Genomic DNA, 23,347 nt, shown 5'->3' with positions numbered 1-23,347 from the left:
ATTGACTTAATTGAATGAAACGCAGATCATAATCTCCTACTATCTAAGAGTGACGAATCCTTTATTGATCAATCACAACCTTCATACGATTCTTGACGTACCCGAACGATGTCGTATTAGCGGCCCTTTTCAGAGCAACATCCAACACCGCCAAAGTATGACTGTCCTCATATAAGGTACCATGACGACCTCAAGTCAAAGGACCAATTTCACTACCGAACGTTAGAGATTAACCACCGACACTTAGATAGTTATCGGTGTGGAATCTCTCGACGGGTCTCCAATGTTTTGTTCTATAACAAACATCCACGTGTTCATTTAAGTGTCACCACACTTTAACTTGTGAGATCAGCTACTTACTTCACAAGTAAGAAATGCCACACGTGATGGTCTATCCGTAATAACGATATCCGTATCTCGTTATCACTTACGACCACGGATGATTTAAGATTCAATCAGATGTAATTTGTATCTCACAATCACAACTCCTTGTGATTAATAAATTACAAATATTTGAATCTACGGACTCTATTATTTATTTAATTGTCTATTAATTAAATAATAGATCTGCCATTTTAATTGCATTAATTATATATAAAAGTATTTATGTCCAAAGTCGATTGGACCTAGGGCATAATACTTACAGGGCACAAGTTACCTTTCAAGGATGTCAAGCCCTTGAATAAGCCCGAAGTCTTGGACCCTCGATAATATTATGTATGGACTCCCCACGTCATGGATTTGTCAACATCATGAATGTGCCTATGTCATGGATGTGCTGACATTATCGACTTTGATATCAAGGAGGCCCGACATTATGGACGTGCCTAAGTCATGGACCCTGATGTCATGGAGGACCTGACGTCATGGATGAGTCGACATCATGGAGGACCTGACATCATACGTACCGACATCATAGGCCTTGATGTCATGGATGTGATGACGTTAAGAATGACCCAGTGTCATGGATGTACCGACGTCTTGGAGAACCCGAAGTCATGGAGGACTTGACGTCATGTATGTGCCGACATCATGGAGGAACTAACGTCATAGAAGTGTCGACTTCGTGGACCCCGACATCATGGAGGACCCAACATCATAGATTTTTCGACTTCATGGACCCTGATGTCATGGATGTGTCGATGTCATGGATGTACCAACCTCATGGGCCCCCGACATCATGCTTGTGCCAACGTCATGGACCTAGATAAATCCTTCATGGTCATGGTTGTACTTAAATTGTATTTATCAAGTACAGATGCATTTCATGAAACACAAAATTGAAAAATGATAAATAGCTTTTAACTTCATTTTCATTTATAATCACTCTACAATTTATTTAGTCTAAGTTACTAGGCATACCATCAATGAATTGTAAAATCAAGTTTTCTTTCTCCATGATACACATTCAAAGTTGCCACCATCTGATATAAAAATTTGTTCTTTTGAACTAAAGGAGTATTTCACAACTAATTACTCCGGAGCACACATTTCAACATTCTACACCACTAATTGTCACACTTTATAGTTTTAAAAATAAGCAGCTAAAACTAATTTATTGCAAACAAAATTGAAGTCACTTGATATCATATTAGAAACTAAAAGACGTAAAATATTAAAAATAAAGGTGAAACAAATATATAACTTGATTATTAAAAGTACCTAGAAAGTAGAAAAGAAATACATGAGAATATTGTTCAAAAATACCTTCATATACTAAAGTTTCTGTCATTCCCACCTTAAGCATCCTTACTTGAGAAATACCAAATACGTGGTTACTTTGTCTCAATTTCGTCATCAAGAAATTATAAGCATAGTCTATCATTGATCCTCTTGCAAATACTAAGCCTTTCCGTGCATCCATTTCATGTTCACCTACAAAATGTGCAACTACACACTTCCAAGCTTCATCCAGTACTTCAATAGTTCTACTTATTATTTCTCTCTTTCGCAATATCATCGTCATCTTCTATCCATTAGTCTTGCCATCATCATCTGCCTGATAATCTTTTTCTGCTGTACCTAAAGCATTGGTTATTCCCATGTAATCCTCTCCAATGAAGACCTTCAACTACGCAACAAAAGCTTTTCAAAGGGTTATTGCTTGTTAAGCACACATAAGTGCATCCATGTTGTACAACACAATGATACTCATGAAAATCGTTGAACTACACCCTACGAAACAAGAAATTTTCTTCTGATGGTCAATGACACGGGAAAAAAAAAAGGAACTGAATGCAATATGGGTATATTGGCAATCTATACAAATTTTTTTTTTCATCATGATCTATGTTGCATTATCCAATTAAATCTTGTAATCTAGCTCGAAAATGATCCTTTTTTCAATACACAATTCCTAATGAACGTGACTGACATTAAGAAAAATACAAATGCCAGAGGTAAATAGCATCCTTGATCGAATTTGTAAAAAAATAAACAAGCTTAATCAAACCAATTTTCAAAACATATAGGATATAAGTACTATATGAGTTTTCCAAATCAAGATAATGACCAAAATTAGAAATGTTGATTTTAGGGTACAAAAACCATAGTTATCCATGCACATTTTAAAATAATAATAATTAGACAAACTTTATTAAAAATATTATAAAAAATTTCCTTAAACTAGTATTAAGGATAGAAATATACAATATACATCGATGAATTGTGTAGTGGTTTTGAAACCAATAGCTACAAAAACAGAAGCTAGTGATGGCAACGGGGCGGGTTCGGGGCGGGGACGGGGCAACTTTTTGCCCCGTTTAATTTTTTTTTTATTTTTTACATTTTGAAAGTTTCGAATTATGTTATTATTAAATAATAAAATACAAATTTAAAATGAGTTTTTAACGGATGAATTGTTTAGAAATAAAATTATTTTTAATTTTTAATTTTTTTACTTTTTCTTCACGGGGCGGGTTCGGGGCGGGGCATCCTCGCCCCGCCCCACGCCCCGCCAGGGGGCGGGTTTTTTGCCCCCATTCGGGGCGGGGCGGGCCGACCCCGGGGCGGGGCGGGGGGGGGTAAATTGCCATCACTAACAGAAGCAAGCATAAGACAGTAATTGATTTCTGAAATTTAAACTTGCCCTTCATACTTAGCAGATGTATGAACAATTCTAACGCGAGGGAAGGAGCAGAGGGAAAGGGATTGTTGAATTATCAAGAAAGGGCCTAAGATTAGTGAGCGACTTGTTATGATCGAAGCCAAGATAGCCACCACAAAAAATTTTCAATATAGAGTATCTACAACCACGTATAAAACCATGTTGTTAATGAAATGATGTATTGTGTACAAACAAGTTTAGTACATAGAACTACATAGGACTGGGTTTCAACTCTATGTCAATGTAGTATTTAATGTCGTATAGATTATAAAAGGAATATAAATGTAAATGATCAACATCAACAAATTATGCCTGACAACCTGCACAATAGACAAATATTTAAAAAATTATTCCTATTTTTAGGATGCATTTTTAGTGAAAGCAGTTGGAAAACATGCTCTTTACAGTTTTGACAACTAAGGGATCATATTTGATCTAGGATGCACGACACTTTCTCTAGGGCTACCGACTTGGTGCTCCTACATATCAAAAATGAATATGACATGACACGTCATCGACACATGTCGAAGACACCAAGAGATGTGTTCAAACTATTTATTTAATTTCATATAGTATACACACCGTTGACACACTACTCTTTGATACCCACACGGCACTAACATGTCTAAAACACCAAGTGGCATATCCAAATCATTTTTTGATTTTGCATAGTTGAAAAAGTTGTCCACATGTTTGGAAATACAACAACATGACCTCGACACATTGCGAACACAAGTCAAAAACTCAAGGTGGCATGTTAGAGTTAGTTTTTGGTTTTGTACATTAGATCACATCATAAAACAAGTTGGGAGATACATACACGTTTCAATTTTAAAAGAAAAATCTTTACATTTTAAATAATAAAATATAACAAAATGATATTATTTTATAAAGCGTGACGAGATGTATTGTCTGTACATTTTTACACATTGTGTGTCAATGTATCCATATGGTGTCATGTCCAATACTCATGTTTATGTCGGTGCTTCCTAGTATTACCAATGCCAGAAAGAATAAGAATCCAATAAAGATGGGAGTAAAGCTATATTTCACTTTGTATGTACCCACTGCAAAACATGCTCCACCGACCAAAGATACTCAACCAATCAAAAATGGTATCGACCATAAATTGATTGGTACTTTAGACTAATTTTTTTATGCTATTATGCAACCAATATTTGGTCGTGATTCAAAGTCTCAAAAAACATACATTCGATTGGTCGCTAAATATTAGGGTGAAGTTTCGTATTTTCCCCACATAGTAGATACCTACGTAGACTAAACTGTGGTCGATGTCGTCACATTTCTGCACCCAAGCCTCTAATGGTGGCTGAAGGTCTTTAGTGACTAGAATTTATCTATTAAATTATTGGTCTCTGGAGTGATATTATTTTGTTGGTACCAAATCTATAGACCATGGAAAGATGTACTCAGATTGCAACTGACAACCGTGTATGATTAAGAAAGTATACAAACAAAAATGATATAAACTATTCAATCGTCCTATAAATTATTAATCTTTTTGAAATATAACAAAATAACAGTAATTCCAATATCGACTACGTCAATTCATTTCATCCCTTTGTTTGTTAACGTAAAAGTTATTCAACACTTCTATATGAATTTCAACGATCAAATCAGAAAAATCTATGCTCCTATCGTGATGGAAAATCAATGACTATAATGTAATATTTTATTTCAATGATCATTTGCAATCATACATCTTCAATTATGATTTAAATCCAGCATTGGTGATTTAAGCTTGCACATAGACTACATAACTTGAGACATGGTGGCTTTGGCCTACTTGATTCCTCCCACGACAGATAAAACATAACTGTCGACAAGTTGGAAGTTAATTTTCAACTGTTAAAAAAATCATGCATGTATGTGAAAAGTAGAAGAAAGGGGAATCTTGGGTTTACAATCCCCACTATCATTTGCACTAATATGATCAAACAAGCAATAATATTCAATTAAAACTCAAATGAACAAACAAATTTCAAAATTGATGTTCTCAAACGAACAACCATCTTGCAGGACATTCAACATTGAATAAAAATAGAAACATCAATGAACATATACGAGTCTGTGCTATCCCTTTTAATAAATCTAACTTTTTTTAATATGGAACATCAAGTCTTAATATTGTATTAGAATACGTTAACCTCCAATGTGCAAATTGATCCGACTAAAACTGAAAAAATGAGCACACAAATTTGAAAATTGGTGCTACTCAAATGAACCATCATCTTACAAAGCATGTTAAGGGTTTTATTTTATATCAAATAAATATAGAATTGTTAATTAACATATAAGGTTTTGTGTTACTCCCGTCTACATGATTGACCTATTAAGTTGTAATTCCAAATCTTAAAAATAAGCACACAGAAATTGAAAATTGATGTTTTCAAAACGAGGTACTAACTTAAGGAGGCATGAAATTGGCAAATCTTAAATCATAATAATAAAATAATTATACAACATATAAAGGGGTTTGCTCTCCTCCTTTTAGTTTTTTGTACTTCTCGATCTAGTATGGTATTCTTTTAATGAGATAACATCATTTTTATATTCGAAGACAACATATGTTGATAAAATCAATATGAAAAATCTGTCCAAGGGAAAATCTGTCCAAGCGGACGTCCGGTTGAAGCTAGTAGACGTTCAGTTCGTCCATTTTTAACTATTTTGAATTGTGATGCACAATGGCTAGTTTGGTTGTCCGGTTCAAGATGCAAACATCTAGATGAGTTGTCCAATTAGTCAAAAATTTCAATATTTTGACTGCTATAAATTTCATTTTACTTTGCATTCATTATAACACTTCTGAGATCATTTAAGTAAGATATTCTTGAATTAAATTATATTGGTTATATATCTTATTTATATTTTTCAATGCATTCGCTTTGAAAAACTTTCAATTGAATCAACTTTTGAAAATCATTTTCTCCTTAAAGTTTTTCTCACCTAAAACTTGAGCTTCATTAAGTTCTATTTATTAAATTGTTAGCCTATTTCTCTCATTGTACTTAATTTTGATTATATCATTTATTAAGAGAGAAGTTTCAATTTATAAAATTATTTCTCTTTCAATTTGTGAGTCACATTGAAGTCCCGAAAAGCTCAATAATGTATAAAAATCGATACTCCTTGTTTGTAAATCACCAAAAACATTGTAAGGGTTTGAATTGCACCATAAGTCAATCAAATTCAGTGAAAAAGTTTTGTTCGTGATGGAAAATTTGGTAACAGAACACATAGATCATTGGTTGGGATCGAACCTCTACAATGACATCATTTGCACACTCTCTTCCCTTTTACTTATTGCTTTTGTACTTATGTATTTTTATTTAATTGACTTATTCATTCTCAATTTGTTTAAATTTGGATTAATTTTCGAAAAGGTTTTAAAAACTAATTCATCCCTTTTGATTAGCTATTCTTGGGCTTTCAAAACAAAGGCTAACTTAATTTTTGTATAGTTTAATCAAAGATTGGTTTGGATCTAGAAAACCTATAGTAAGATAGTGTATACACACATGTTGTAGGAATATCCAACCAAATCAAGACCTCGAGTCTTGAGCAACTCAAATTGTGACACTTTGGCATTGTACATTCTAAAAGTTCCCACATAGTAGATACCTACGTAGACTAAACTGTGGTCGATGTCGTCACATTTCCGCACCCAAGCCTCTAATGGTGGCTGAAGGTCTTTAGTGACTAGAATTTATCTATTAAATTATTGGTCTCTGGAGTGATATTATTTTGTTGGTACTAGACCATGGAAAGATGTACTCAGATTGCAACTGACAACCGTGTATGATTAAGAAAGTATACAAACAAAAATGATATAAACTATTCAATCGTCCTATAAATTATTAATCTTTTTGAAATATAACAAAATAACAGTAATTCCAATATCGACTACGTCAATTCATTTCATCCCTTTGTTTGTTAACGTAAAAGTTATTCAACACTTCTATATGAATTTCAACGATCAAATCAGAAAAATCTATGCTCCTATCGTGATGGAAAATCAATGACTATAATGTAATATTTTATTTCAATGATCAATTGCAATCATACATCTTCAATTATGATTTAAATCCAGCATTGGTGATTTAAGCTTGCACATAGACTACATAACTTGAGACATGGTGGCTTTGGCCTACTTGATTCCTCCCACGACAGATAAAACATAACTGTCGACAAGTTGGAAGTTAATTTTCAACTGTTAAAAAAATCATGCATGTATGTGAAAAGTAGAAGAAAGGGGAATCTTGGGTTTACAATCCCCACTATCATTTGCACTAATATGATCAAACAAGCAATAATATTCAATTAAAACTCAAATGAACAAACAAATTTCAAAATTGATGTTCTCAAACGAACAACCATCTTGCAGGACATTCAACATTGAATAAAAATAGAAACATCAATGAACATATACGAGTCTGTGCTATCCCTTTTAATAAATCTAACTTTTTTTAATATGGAACATCAAGTCTTAATATTGTATTAGAATACGTTAACCTCCAATGTGCAAATTGATCCGACTAAAACTGAAAAAATGAGCACACAAATTCGAAAATTGGTGCTACTCAAATGAACCATCATCTTACAAAGCATGTTAAGGGTTTTATTTTATATCAAATAAATATAGAATTGTTAATTAACATATAAGGTTTTGTGTTACTCCCGTCTACATGATTGACCTATTAAGTTGTAATTCCAAATCTTAAAAATAAGCACACAGAAATTGAAAATTGATGTTTTCAAAACGAGGTACTAACTTAAGGAGGCATGAAATTGGCAAATCTTAAATCATAATAATAAAATAATTATACAACATATAAAGGGGTTTGCTCTCCTCCTTTTAGTTTTTTGTACTTCTCGATCTAGTATGGTATTCTTTTAATGAGATAACATCATTTTTATATTCGAAGACAACATATGTTGATAAAATCAATATGAAAAATCTGTCCAAGGGAAAATCTGTCCAAGCGGACGTCCGGTTGAAGCTAGTAGACGTTCAATTCGTCCATTTTTAACTGTTTTGAATTGTGATGCACAATGGCTAGTTTGGTTGTCCGGTTCAAGATGCAAACATCTAGATGAGTTGTCCAATTAGTCAAAAATTTCAATATTTTGACTGCTATAAATTTCATTTTACTTTGCATTCATTATAACACTTCTGAGATCATTTAAGTAAGATATTCTTGAATTAAATTATATTGGTTATATATCTTATTTATATTTTTCAATGCATTCGCTTTGAAAAACTTTCAATTGAATCAACTTTTGAAAATCATTTTCTCCTTAAAGTTTTTCTCACCTAAAACTTGAGCTTCATTAAGTTCTATTTATTAAATTGTTAGCCTATTTCTCTCATTGTACTTAATTTTGATTATATCATTTATTAAGAGAGAAGTTTCAATTTATAAAATTATTTCTCTTTCAATTTGTGAGTCACATTGAAGTCCCGAAAAGCTCAATAATGTATAAAAATCGATACTCCTTGTTTGTAAATCACCAAAAACATTGTAAGGGTTTGAATTGCACCATAAGTCAATCAAATTCAGTGAAAAAGTTTTGTTCGTGATGGAAAATTTGGTAACAGAACACATAGATCATTGGTTGGGATCGAACCTCTACAATGACATCATTTGCACACTCTCTTCCCTTTTACTTATTGCTTTTGTACTTATGTATTTTTATTTAATTGACTTATTCATTCTCAATTTGTTTAAATTTGGATTAATTTTCGAAAAGGTTTTAAAAACTAATTCATCCCTTTTGATTAGCTATTCTTGGGCTTTCAAAACAAAGGCTAACTTAATTTTTGTATAGTTTAATCAAAGATTGGTTTGGATCTAGAAAACCTATAGTAAGATAGTGTATACACACATGTTGTAGGAATATCCAACCAAATCAAGACCTCGAGTCTTGAGCAACTCAAATTGTGACACTTTGGCATTGTACATTCTAAAAGTAGATGTATGAAAATAAGTACGAAAGTGTTTTGTAACAAGCTTCTATAAAGTTTTGAAAGAATATATGGGTTTTTGGGTCAAAAGCTTCCTATTTGCTCCTTTGGCTTGAATTTTTTTTGTATATTAAATACCCATAACTCCTCTCTAATTGATGGATGAAGGTATATAAGTATAGACCAAAAATTAGGTCAAAGTCCATGCCCTAATTGATTTCTTAAAAAAGATTAAATCAAAGAAGGGAACAATCTTTTTTGGGCTGGAAAAGAACCATGTGATCACATGGGGTAACCCTCTGCAATCGAAAATGTATCTATTTTTGCTTTCTGGTGTTTTAGTAATGGATTATTTATTTTTTTATTTTTATTTTTTTTTAGCAAAATGTACTAGTTTTATTGGTAAACCCTCACTTGTCATAGAGGAAAACCGCGATTACAATCAATTACGAAAAGCGAAAAGAGGGCAAATTACATTTATCTAAGCAAATGCAACCAATTGTAGAAATTGGGAAACTAGAGATTGATTCTAAAAAAAAATTGAATGACCTTGAGATCCATGACGCGCTAAAGAATCGGCTACCTAATTTGAATGTATGAGAAATTGAAATTCAAAGCTCAAAATGCCCTCGAAATCTGTTCTCAATCAACTAATTATTCATTATGGATAATGGCTAACATGTTGACATCCTCAAGCTGTGTCACGTCATAGAAATTTCTTGGATAGGAAGAATAAATTTAATTAATTACTATGATCAAATAAAGCTCCCGTTTGGCCCCAATTTTATAAAAATAAAAATGGGCAGAATAGTGTTTTTTTTTTTAAATGAGTGGTTGAAAAAGAAGGAAAAGTTTTCGATTTACGTGAAATATTATTTTATGAAAGATTGTGTGGTTAAAAATAGAAGAGAGAAAAATAGAATGTAATGTAATGAAATTTAATAGGGGCCAAACGAGGTGAAAATGTCAATAATTGAAAATATTTGGTAAAATTTCTAAATTCATTGGAATACAATTGTGAAATTTGTTTGAGCCATTACTTTATATCCTCTTGATGCCTATTTACATGTACTAACTTCAAAAATACGATAAAAATAGAATTATACCAATATATAAATACAATTAATCTAACATAAAGTCGTCCATAGTATACTAGTAGGCTAAGAATTTTTTTCAGGATTTCTTTTCGCATCAAATAATTATAGCAATTACGTTGTTTTGATGACTATATGTCAACTAGAAGGGCGAATGAAGAGTTACTAGAATTGGACATTTAATTACTTTCGATTTTACAAACACGGTTAAGTTTGAAGACTTTCCTTGGAAAATAAAATTCAATCATTATTTTCCTACAAAATTAAGAGTAATGATATTTGTAGTCGCTCACTGCGGTAGTCGCCCTACGTGACATACACATGAAAGGTGATTATTTGATGCATTAATGTGATAGTTTTTTTATTCATTAATGCATCAAATAACCACCTGTCATGTGTATGTCACGTAGGACGACTGGCGCAGTGATTGACTGCAAATAGCATTATTCCAAAATTAAAGGACTCGAAAGAGTGCATAGTATAGATTCAAAACAAATGTCAAATATGAATTCGTTCAAAACAAATCTAGTCAACATTCATTACAATCATTAATGAATATGATATCAAAATATTCATAAAGCGCATGAAATATTCCATATTTAAATTACATTTAATACTAGAAACGATATTGTAAAAACACCAATCTTTATCATAGCCATAAAAGTTAGTAAATTTTAATGTGCTCCAAGTGTAGAGTTGTAAGAAAATGTGAGAAAACTAAAACTACATTTATACATTATAAAAAGGATGTGCTCCAAGTTAGTTGAAATTGCATATTTATCTGTTTTTTGTTTATTATTATTGCCTATCTTAACAGAACTAACCATTTTAATTTTCTTTTTTCTCCAGTTAGATAAAAATACTTATTTTCTTATTTTTATACTGACCAACAAAAATGTTAGCTATTTTTAATCATTTCCGAAATATTAAAACTCATTTACATACTTCAGTTTTATTAAGCCCCGTTTGGCACCTATTCTGGGGAAATGAAAATTAGTGGAATAATATTTTTTTTGAAAAATAAGTGATTGAAAAAGAAGGAAAGATTTTCAATTTATGTGTAATATTATTGGAAAATGATATTTGTACACCTTATGGTGTACACATAGCATTACACCCCCCGCACATGGAGGGGGACTCACACACAATAAAATATTCGTGGGCTCCCCTCCATGTGAGAGGGGTGTAATGCATTGTGTACACCATAAGGTGCACACGTAGCATTTCTCAATATTATTTTATGAAAGATTGTATGGTTGAAAATAGAATAGAGAAAAATGAAATGTGGGGGCCAAACGGGGGCTAAAATTGATAAAGGACATTATTTATTCATTAGTAATTCATAGTAACTCAGTTATAAATAGTTTTTTTCCAAGGTTAGCCAAACGTGCACAGAATGCAACAAAGAATACACGATCAGATCAAATCAAACGTTCAAAACGTCGAAATATTTCCTCCATTTCTTCAGCATTGTCGGAACTCGAAAGCATCAATTGAGTAATCTGCATTTTTCTTCGAATATCTGTATGTCATAATGTCTATTTAGCGTGGCCCAAGTCTTGTTTTTCATTTTTTTTTCCCACCATTTGATTTTTTATTATATGAAGGAAAATATTTTCCAGTATTAATTATTTACTGGGTTACCTTTCTTTTTTTTTTTTTTTTATTATTTTTTTGTAAACTTGGTTGGTTTTAGCTGCATAATGGATTAGTATAGTATCTTGTCGCTCTTGAATTTCTGGTTCCAAATATGAGGCTGTTTCAATCAAGAAAAATGGAATTTGTTCATTTTTCATTTCCTTTTTTAGGACTGACAATTCTTAATATACTGTATGTTTTTTATTCTGATAACAGGAAATTGTTTAGCGCCTAATGATTGAATGATGGATTCCATGAGCAAAATTGAAGTTTAATATAATGTGTGAGATGAAATGAAGTGAAATTTGTGACTTTCTGCAATTTAGGATAGATCATTGTTGAAAATTAGTTCAAAATCAATGGAATGATAATGGACTTATTGTTGGGTTCAATTGTGGAATTGGTAGAATCAAAAGAAATTGAAAAATGCAAAATTTGATTTTTTGCCTATGGGTATACATAGGCTTAATTTTGTGCGTACGGCTAATGTGTTTTGGCAAAATCAGAATTAAATTTTACTTCTACTATATGTACGCACAATTTATACTATGCGTACGCATAGTGTTAAAAAATAACCGTTGGCTGATTTTTCAATTTGAAATTTGGGAGCCGTTTCGGACTAAAAGTTGCCACTTTCATCTTGTTTTGGCACCATTTCGTGATGCATTGATTGAGACCTATAAATAGGTGATGAATGATCAATACAAACATAATTAGAATCATTGAAAACATCTTGAGATCCATATATCATTCCATATTGAATCAAACTATTGATTTACATTTATATTCAAGATTTTCCTTTGTGTTCTTAAAATTTTGGAGGATTGTACTTGTACTTTGGTGTTAAATCCTTTACAAGACTTGATATAATCCTACAAACCGTTAACCAAAACCCTTAAGCATCTCATTCAATCCCGAGAGGAGGCAAATATAGTTTGAGGACAACGATCCCGTGTTCAAACCTCAAATTCATTCTTGACGTATTTCGTGATTTCTATTCATTTTGTTTCTATAATTTTGTTGTTGTTTCTTCTCTAACCCCTTATTTTCCAACAATCTATATACCAGTTCATCTTGTACAATTCTAATAGATTCTTATTAAAGCTTGAAAGTAAAATGAAAATGATTGTTTGTTTACAAAAGTTGAAGGGCTCGTGGTTGTATTGGATCAAAGTATGAGCTTTCTTTGTGTCCTTAGAGAAATATAGGGGTGGGTGAAACATTATTCGATTCACAATGGGATGTAATTGGGTTAGGAGTTCAAGTATTCAATGGGTCATTTGATAATTTATTGTTGGTTTTGTTAATTTGTTGAATCGAAATTTCGCAACTGATATATCATGAAGAGGGTTCAGAGGATGGGAGATGCAGATCGAACAAGTGGTTATCTAGACATTGATTTGGAAAGCGGGGGGACTGGAGAAAATCCCAAGGTTTGAGTGGTAGCAGTTCAAAGAAATTGTTGAGTCACGTAAGAAGTGCGTTTCTCAGAGGAGAGTCATCAAAAGGATCTATAATGGTTAGAGATCGTTCGCATTCATATGATAAATTGTTGGATTTGGATGAGGTTTCTTTAAAGAATATGGAGATTAAGTTTGGAAAGGTTAGGGATGAGACGATAAATTTTTAGGATAAAGAGAAGTCTGAAAAGCCGAACTTTTTGAATGCATCAAAGCTGCCCCAGCCTCCCAAAGGTCCATCATTGGATGCTGCAGATGTGAAGATGCTCAAAGAAATCTCCATGCTCAACTTGAAACACAAGCGGATGGAAAACATCAGGACCTGAAAGACAATAAAGACAGAGAAGGCTTCATCATTGTGTACTAATCTTTTTATCTGTCACCGTAATCTTCTTTTATGTGATTATCTTTCAAGGCAATAACCTAATAATTTTGATGCTTGTTATATTTTTCCTCGCACTGTTGCATGTATATTTCTTGAAATATGGTAATCAATCCAAATGAAATACATGCTGAGTTTTTGCATTGAACATCATTTTCAACGAATAAGGATAAGTACTATCAAGAGTTAAGAAATTTATAAATAGTTAAAGCTCAGAATTTATATATTTGTTGTTAGATTATATTAGTCCTAGTATAGAGTTTAAAAAACTATTTGAAGTGTAAGTCTTGACATGTCGATATAGAGATATGAATCCACACGAAAGCATGGTTCATTGCTAAGTGTTTCAGCTTCTACTAGTCCAATTTATACTTTCTAATATCTTTCATCTCAGATTTATTTATTTATTTACCAGCTTCCTTTTCTCTTCTGTAAATTTTTTATTAGTATATGTCTCTACTCTGAATTTCAGGCCTCCTAAGTTCACGCATGTGATGCCAGTATGCACTGCCTCGCCAATTTTCTGAGTAAGTTCCAGCCCATTGGGTTTCTGATGAGGACATCTCTACATATATCTTTGTTCTAGTTATTGAACTTCTATTTATGCTTTCCTTAGTAATTGGGCTTATATTATGAGCTGCCCAAGCCCCTAACTCTTTAGGATTGTTTGTTTTTTATTAAAGGTTTGTAATTGAACTTCAAAGGGGGACAATGAATGGATGAAATGCGTTAGGATTTTATTGTGTTCGCAATTGTTTAGAAAAAATGATTAAAATAAAGAGTTGTAAAAGTCAAGGAGTACATTGCAATATTCTACAGATGAATTAGGCAAGTTAGGATTCGAATTTGGAACAAGGAAGAAAAAGAGCCATCGGATTTTCACTAGCCTATCACTCATTTGATGCTTGAGCGGCAAAATCAGAAATTCTACGCCCACCTATTGCTGAGCTCTTGCTTGAGCGACGATGTTATGCGCAAAACCCTAGTAAGCATTTTTCAAGAGTTTTATTCGACCTATGATACTTAAATACCTTTTAGTATATTACTTGCCTTCATGCGAAATTTCGACGGTTCTTCATTGTATGCTTCTCCATAACATAATTCAAATATTCAAGAATTCATTCTAGTCCTTGAGTTTATTCTTTGATTCTTGAATTCATACACCCACAACTTTAGAAAAAACATTAAATTCATAGAATCCAATACACTCACTTCCTACATATATACAGGAAGGTACTTTCTCAATAACTTTCAGAGATTGTTGAAGATTTGAGGAAGGTTGGACCAAAAACACAAGAATAGTACAAGAACAAGGTGTTCTTGGTGATCCACTGAGATAGACAATTTCAGAACATCGGGAACAGGTGTGAGTGAAGTACATTCTAGCGGGTCTTGGAGATTGCAAGAATTAGTTCAGCCAGTCTGTTGAAATTTTCTAGATTGGATCGTACTATAAGTTCATCATTATCTATAGTGAAGATTACTTGCTTGGTCCAAAACTTTTTACCCAATTAGGTTTCTCCATCAACAATTCATATTACAAACTATGGAAGTTCAACATAGGATAATTCAACTTGTTTGTTTAATCATTTAGAAACAATTAATAAATGACTTGTTGCTTTTAGTTGGTTATTTTAATTCTGCGGGATTCACCTATTCACTCTCCTCTAAGTGATATTAAGGTCGAACTGGTAACTTTCAAAATGAATTGTGGTTTGCTACTAAAGGGCCTGTTTGTGCCCCTTCAATTTCAAAGAATGATGGATGGAATTGTGATTAATGTTAAAATGTGTGGTTAAAATAAAGAATGTGCGTTTGAAAATGAGTACTGTAAAAAAAAAGTGGTAGAATGTGGTTGAATGGTTGACAAATAGGGACAAAGTCTCCTTCCCACGTTATCTTCTCTCGCTCCTCCCCTGTTTCTCTCCCTTTCTTCTTCTTTTGCTGCCTTCTTCTTCTCTTCTGGCTCTGTCTTCTTCTTCTTCTCCTTCTACTGCATCTACTCTGCTCCTACTGGTGTCTTCTACTAAAATTCTCAATCTACTCTACATCAATTTCCATTTTGTATATTTCCTGTCCATAAAGTATGAGCCTTAGGTATTCAATAATAATATCAGAATTATGTAATTGTATATTATGTGAAGATGAATATTTCGAAGCTACATTTATTTTGATAACTATAATAATAATCAGAAGAAAATCCCAAGTATCGAAAGATTTCCATCCTTGAAAATCTAGACTTTTGAAATCCAGAAAATAGATGGGATTCTAGGATTCAATATTGACCTGTATGGCATCAGTCATTTTCAAATTCATTTGAGTATCATTTTTTTAAGTAGATAACCTTAAATCCTAATTTGTTGGGCATGCCGGCAAAGAAATTAGCAATCTTTATAAGCTATGACTCTTCCAAATGTGCCTTTCTCCCTCAATTTCATCTTGAACAATAGTTTATAGTGTCAAATCCATTTTTCCATCCCATCGGAGCTGGCTAGCAAGCTACTTGTGGCTCGCCTCTTCATCTTTTTTTTTTTTTTTATAGCCGAAAATTGCACTTTTTAGCTAAAATGCGAGCCGCTTGCAAGCATGAGGCAAGGTAGCTTGCAAGTGGCTCACCCCACTTAGCATCCCCTAGTCAAAACTAACATTTAACGCCTACGAATACCTTTTTTTTTCTTGCTGAATATTTCAAAGGTAGTTTGTGCTTGTTAGATTCTGAAGCATTGATGTTCCTAATTTTAGAAACTCTTGCTTGTTAGTGGTGTGAAGTTCATTAATGTTATTACATTTCTCTTGATTTTTTGCAGCTTTATGGACATAGACTTTCTTCACGGTCTGAAGAACGACACGAGATTTTATGGAATTCGTGTCTTTGGTACAAATCTTGTGAGATCGAACTAAGCTTGTAGGTCTTTAGATAGTATTGCTAGACAGATTTATTATGTGTTTCCACAATGTTTATGGTGATTTTACTCGCTCTGCACTATTTTGAATATATTTCCATAGTGTATAACCAGAATATAGTCTTTGGGCAACTCTACGCGTATATGACTACAATTTTAGAATTGAATAACCTTGACATGTACATTGAGATTAATCCATACATTAGTGGTTATTTCGGGTACCTTTTTGGTGTGATTTCAGTATATATACAGCTTTTCAGATTTCAAATTACAAAATTTAATTTATTTAGTTTAAAGAATAAAGATTTCAGGTTATAGTATTGTGAAAGGATATTTTACTCATAGTATAGATGCTAGATTTATTATATCCGTTATATTTTATAGTTGTTCATTCTGAATAAAGCATAAAGAGTTTTATGATTCCATTATACTTTAATTTTAAAAGTATTACTAAATTTCAGACTTTCTTAAAATTGTAATAGCAAAAGCGTTTCCAGAAAGTTTGCATAAATGAAAAATTATATTTATTTGCGAAATATCCACTCACTAAATTAAAGCTCATATATTTTATTACCCTTTCTCTTATCAGATAGTACATGAGTTGAGCAACATTGGAGCCTGTAGATTTGCGAAGTTCAGCCACAAAGACGTTATTTGTATGATTCATCTTGTCAGTTTATATAATTCATATTTTAGGTAGACGCATCCTTTGTAAAAAAAAAATATTTCCGTATCATGGACTCACGATATATTTTTGTAGATGTTGTGCATTTGAATTTTTTTGGTTTGTAAACGAATGTAATATCACCCTTGTTCGAGCCCCTTTTTTCATCAAAATACATTCTTTAATAGTGATTTGACATCATTTCAACCACACATTCTTCATTAAAATAATATTACACGCAAATTTATAAATTTTCTTTATTTTTTAACCACACATTTTTCATGAATACACTATTGATAAATGCATTTTTTGACAAAAATGGGGCTCAAACAAAGGCATCATTCTACTGCACCTTATTTTGACTAGTTTGTGTGTTATGAGGGGCTGATGTACCCTATTTTAAACTATATGTACAATTTTGAGAAAATTGATTAGTGGTTAGGTGGTTTTAGTCCATATTTCAGATGAGATTTTGTCAAAATTCTTTTAAGAATTTCTTACATCGAAGCAAGTCAAGGTTGCCTGGGTGGTGGGTCTAGCACTTAGAGCTGATATTTGTCATCGGTGTACAACACGTTTCGAGTCATGTCATATATACCTCCACAGAGTTTAGCATTTACCTCTACTAGAATAACGCTTTCATTTTCGAAGATGCCTTTTTTCGGCAAGGCCCCTTGAAAATTATTGATAGACAAATTCAAGTATACAAACTGAAGTTTCCTAAAAACTGCGAAATTTCATGGGAGAAATTGTAAAAGAGAGATCTAATCGTTGAAGGCCTCTCAATGAACTCAAAGTTGAGGGGACGGTCCCTTGAAGCAAATTTTGCCTCAGTACTGAAACTTCTAATCTTTCACAGCTTTTGAGAGTAGAAGGAAGTTCATCAGATAAAATGTTACTGGAAAGATCAGAAATACCAAGATTTTTCAAATTTCCAATTTCAAAAAGGATGGAACCAGTTAAGATATTATTCGATAGGTCGAGGAAAAATGACAACAATGAAAGAGTAAAAGGTTGCTGAGGTTTTCTGCCAGTAAGATTATTCTCATAAATGTCTGTAAAGGCAGGATCACACGATATTAAATTCAAGAAACAAGAAAATCTTAATCGAACATAAATAAAATTGCAGGAAATTAAAAATGAACACATACGAATTATTTCTGCCTAAGCCCCGGAGGTTCGGCGACCACTTCGAATGCCTACATCCCCGTTGAGCATCCAAAGATTTAGATTATTCTCGATTGCACTAAACAGCCCAAAATGGCAACAAGAATTACAGATTGTCCAGAGAGGTGAAAATGAGACTTACATCTCAAGTAAGATTGTCCAGAGAGGTGAAAATGAGACTTACATCTCAAGTATAGTGATGTATCTATAGAGATTTACTCAGATCTCAGCCCTCAAACCCTTCGAACATCACCATGAAGTTATAATAGAGAAATCACTCAGATTTCTTCACTATTCACACAAAATATTATAGATCGAAGGAAGATCTCACTATCCCATACATAAAATCAAAGATTTTAAGCATGAAACACTCGAGGAAATGATCATCTCTCAAATCACCATTTTTTCTCTCTGAAAACCCTAGAGTCGAAAGCAAACGAAGAGTGAAAAAATCAGACGTTCTAGAAGACTATGGGCCTTTTAAAGAAGGGCAGATGAACCGACTCCATCCAAGGTCCAGAGTTAATCCACGTATTGGTCATCCTATAAAGTTGTCACCACTCATTAAGTCGTGTTTCATATAAATATGATTTTGCCACAATTCAAATTCTGAAAGCACCACATGTAGAGAACAGGGTTTGACTCCAACAATCTCCACCTTCCTATTAGAATTTGAACTATTAGTGCTGTCAGGAGTATGATCTTATGTCTTTTTCATTTACTTCAAGTACCTATACATGAATCACAAAGAATCAACGGATAAAAGTTTCAAGCAGTTTAAAAATTTGTTTAAAAGAATTACTTTTGTACCCATGTCAGATGGATTAAACTAAGTGGGAACTTTTTCAATCTTAATTTCACCTTTTGAAATTATATCTCTTATAAAATGATATTTGACATCAATATGTTTCGATCTATCATGAAACATGAAAGTTTTGCTTAGGTGAATTGCACTTTGATTATCAAAAAATAGCACAATGTGATTATCATCAAAACCCATTTTAGACAGTAAACCATTCAACCAAATCCCGTCTTTAACAGCATCAGTTGCAGCTATATATTCTGCCTCAGTTGATGATAGAGCCACTACTTTCTGAAGTTGAGATTTCCAACTGATGGCAATACCACACAGTGTATAAAAATAAGATAAGGTTGATTTTCTATTATCTCTATTGCCAGCAAAATCAGAATCAGTATACCCTTTCATACTTATTCCATTTTTATCTGATTTAAACATTAAGCCTAAATTTGATGGTCCCTTAAAATATCTTAATAACCATTTCAAAGCATGTCAGTGTTCTTCACCAGGATTACTTCTAAATCTACTTAAAATGCTAATACTATATGCAAGATCAGGTCTGGTGCATATCATCAAATACATCATAGAACCAATTACATTAGCATATGGAATTTTTGACATTCTGGCATATTCATCTTCAAATTTAGGACAGAGTTCAGAAGATAACCTAAAATGACTAGCAAGAGGCAGTGTCATGTTCAATTTTTTTCAAAATTTTAGACACATAATCACATTGATTCAGAAACAACCTATCTTTATCATTGTTTCTCCAGATCTGCATGTCCAATATTCTTTTAGCAGCACCAAGGTCTTTTATATCAAACTCAAAACTTAACTTTAATTTAATATCATCAATTTTTGATTTATCAGAACTAGCCAACAACATATCATCCACATAAAGGACCAAATAGAATGAGTTTTTAACTCCACTACCTTTGCAGTACAAGCAAGTATCATATTGGCTTTTTTTAAATCCAAGTTTTAAGACAAAAATGTCAAATCTTTTATACCACTTCGTAGGTGCCTGCATTAGGCCATAAAAGGATTTCTTTAACAAACAAACAGTATTTTCTGGATCACCATTCTCAAAACCAACATGTTGTTTCATGTATATTATTTTATCTAATTCCCCATACAAGAAAGCAGTCTTAACATCTAGTTGATCAAGTTTCTATTTAAATTGTGTAACAAGTGCAAGCAAACATCTGATGATAACATACTTAGCAACGGGAGAAAAAATTTCAGTATAATCCACACATTCTCCAAATTTTATCTTATAAATCCACTTGCAATCAATTAATTTTTGTCCTTTGTGCTTATCAACTAATATCCATGTTTTATTTTTAAGGAGCGAAGACATTTCATCTTGCATGGCCATCTTCCCATTTTTGCTTTCATTACATTTCATGGCTTCTTCAAAAGAATTTGGCTTATTTTCAGTGAGGTCTTGGTAGGTAAATAAAGATACAAAAGTGTCACTATCAAATCTAGTGGAAGGTCTAATTTGCCTCTTCTCCCTATCTCTTGTGAGTAGATACTCATCAAAGAAAAGAGTTGCAGAATCAGCCACTTCAACATGTTCAGTTTCAATTTCAGTTTTAGGTAAAATAACATGTTCTTCATTTTCATTTTCTTCTGCAGTAGTCATAGAAATATTCTGGTTACTGTAGGAAGGCTCCACCTCGATTTGAACATCTTTTTTAGTCAAAGCATTTTCTTTTTCTTCAAGACATGGCATCAAAGATTCATTGAAGGCTACATTCTTTCTAGTTATTACTCTAAAGCCTTTTTTAGATTTAACCCATAATATGTACCCTTTAAAATGTTCATCATAACCTAAGAAGATACATTTTAATGATCTTGGTTCTAATTTACCAACATTTTGATGAGCATAAGCAGCACAGCCATATACTTTCAGATAAGAGTAATTTACAGGACTATTTGACCACACAGATTCAGGAACAGTAAAGTTTAAAGTACTAAAAGGACTCATATTAATCAGATAAGCAGCGATTTTAACTAATTCACCCCAAAACATCTTAAGCAGTCCAGAACTTAATAGCATGCATCTAACTTTATTCAACACAGTTCTATTCATTCTTTCAGTCATTCCATTTTGTTGTGGTGTGTGTGGAACAGTTTTGTGTCTCATAATGTCATATTCTTTACAAAGATTATCAAATTCATAATTGCAAAATTTCAAACCATTGTCAGTTCTTAAGTATTTTATTTTAAGATCAACCTGATTCTCAACTTGAGTTTTCCAGTTCTTAAAAACAGAAAATGTCTTATCTTTTAACTTTAGTAGATAAACCCAAATTTTCCTTGAAAAATCATCAACTATTAGCAAAAAATATTTGAAACTAGTCAATGTAGAGACAGAAGTGGGACCCCACAAGTCAGCATGCAAATACTCAAGTCTTTGTTTGGATTTATGAATTCCAATTTGAAAAGGAAGTTTAGCTTCATTTCCTAAAATACAATGTTCACAGGAACCAAAATCACTAAGATTATGTTTTCCAAAAGCACCTTTTGATTGCAGAATATTTAAATCCTTTTTACCAATATGACCAAATCTTTCATGCCACAATTTAGCCAAAGTGAAATTTTCAGATACAACAGAAGCAGTTAATCCAAGCAAAGATTTTGAAATCAAACAATAAAGGCCATGTCTCTTAGGGGCTGAAGTAACAAAATCATTTCTCCTAAGAATTTTTATATGTCATTGACTCATAATTATGTTAAGCTCATTGTCATCTAACATTCCTAAGGACACTAAGTTCATTTTCAAATCTAGGTCATGTCTTGTGTTCTCAAGGAACAAAACATTTCCATTTTCTAATAATAATTTGCCAGTCCCAATTCTACTCACTTTACAGGCAAAGTTATTGTCCATTATAACCTGCCCCTTTTAGTTTTTTCTAGATTTATAAAACAATTTTTGTTGGGGCACATATGAAAAAAGCATCCTGAGTCAAGTATTCATTCATCACTTATAGCTTGTTTGGGAGCGATTTTTTGCCCCAAAAAATTGATTTTTTTACTGTTATTTCACTATTACAACCGTTATATTTAACTTCTTCTTTCACAGGTGGACCCCACTTTTTTCCTAACGGTCAAAAAATTAATTCTCAAAATCACTCTCAAACAGGCTCTTAGACATTTTTCAGCACTTACTAAAACAAAACCATTATCTGTTTTGGTTTTATCATAGGCCAATGCATTACTTCCATCAAAACCTTTTTCTTTTGAATCATTTTTCTTTTTAAAACAATCTTTTGCAAAATGACTAAGGTTGTCACAATAATAGCATGTTTTACCTTTGGCATTATTCTTGGTCTTACTCCTGTTAGCCCATCTCTTATTTGCTTTTAAGACTTTAAAATTTTGTGTTGGTTTTTCAAAAGATTTTTCCTTAGTTAAAAAACTAGTTCCAGTGTGACTATTACTTGACTAGGCCTTGATTTCTAAAGTTTTATTTCTCAAAGCATTGGTTATAACATCAAGAGTGAGTTCATCTCTACAATATTCAAGGGCAACTTTAATGTCCTTACACATGTCACTTATGGAGTTTAACTGGACTACAGCCAATTGATCTTTTGAAAGTTTTTCATCACAATTGGCCAAGTCTTGGGTAAGTTTTGTAAACCTACTAAGATTTTCTTCCAAATCAACTGCAGGATCCATTTTAAAAGAAAAGAACTGTTTTAAAAGAAAACATTTGTTTGGAATGGTTTTGGTCTCATACTTTGCCTTAAGTTTGGCCCAAAGATCAGAGGCATTAGTGGTTTCACCTACTTCTCTGATCTCATTATCAGACAAATAAAAAATATTGTACTCCAAGCAATTTCCTCAAGTTCAGATTTCTTATTAGGTGCTAAGCCCTCGGGCCATGAATCATCTAAAACCTTTGCACATTTCATTTGCATCAAAATTGCTTTCATTTTCTAACTCTACATATCAAAATCAATTTTACCATCAAATTGACTGACTTCAAATTTTGCAGTGCCATGATGTAGATAGTTTATCACACAAAGCTCAGCTAGAACTTATAGCAGTTTAAACAGGGGGTCAAAAGTACCACTTTGTGTCAATTTGGTATCACAGTAGAACATACAGTAATACATGATTTCACAATTCTTGCA

The sequence above is a fragment of the Olea europaea genome, chromosome 15 (assembly GCF_002742605.1).
Source record: "Olea europaea var. sylvestris chromosome 15, O_europaea_v1, whole genome shotgun sequence".
NCBI classification, from domain to species: domain Eukaryota; kingdom Viridiplantae; phylum Streptophyta; class Magnoliopsida; order Lamiales; family Oleaceae; genus Olea; species Olea europaea.
The sequence above is the reverse complement of the archived record's forward strand: the minus strand, read 5'-3'. Positions refer to the sequence as shown.